The following is a 321-nucleotide window of genomic DNA, read 5'->3' as shown; positions in this document are numbered from 1 at the left end:
AAGTCCTCCTGGCTGTGACCCTGGGCACCCTGCTGGGGTTGAGCTGCTGGAGCAGGGGGGTTGGAGGAGATGATCCCCAAACTCCCATGCTGGGAAAACTGAAGACAGTAAAACATCATTTCATGCCCAGGCCAGACAGAAGAAGGAGGTGGCTGATCCCAACCAGAAGCTCTAAAACATTTCAGACTCTTTGAACAGCTCTTAAACCACCTCTTGACTTTCTGACCCTTTTTTAACTGGCACTTGAGATGATTCAGGTGTTCAACTCTGGGCTTTGCCTGGAGCACAGCAAGAAAATCCACCCACCCACGTGTCTGGCAG

General features: G+C 51.4%; 1 protein-coding gene across 1 annotated transcript in view; it reads right to left on the bottom strand.

Moving 5' to 3' along the window:
- UBXN6 (UBX domain protein 6) overlaps positions 1 to 321 on the bottom strand; it is a gene marked incomplete at its 5' end in the record, with an annotated part of 4126 nt that overhangs the window by 2828 nt on the left and 977 nt on the right. The gene's annotated exons all lie outside the window — the stretch shown is intronic.

The sequence above is a fragment of the Merops nubicus genome, unplaced genomic scaffold (genome assembly GCF_000691845.1).
Source record: "Merops nubicus isolate BGI_N331 unplaced genomic scaffold, ASM69184v1 scaffold37742, whole genome shotgun sequence".
Lineage (NCBI taxonomy): Eukaryota > Metazoa > Chordata > Aves > Coraciiformes > Meropidae > Merops > Merops nubicus.
Note: the sequence above shows the minus strand (reverse complement) of the source record. Positions and strands in the feature narration are given on the sequence as shown.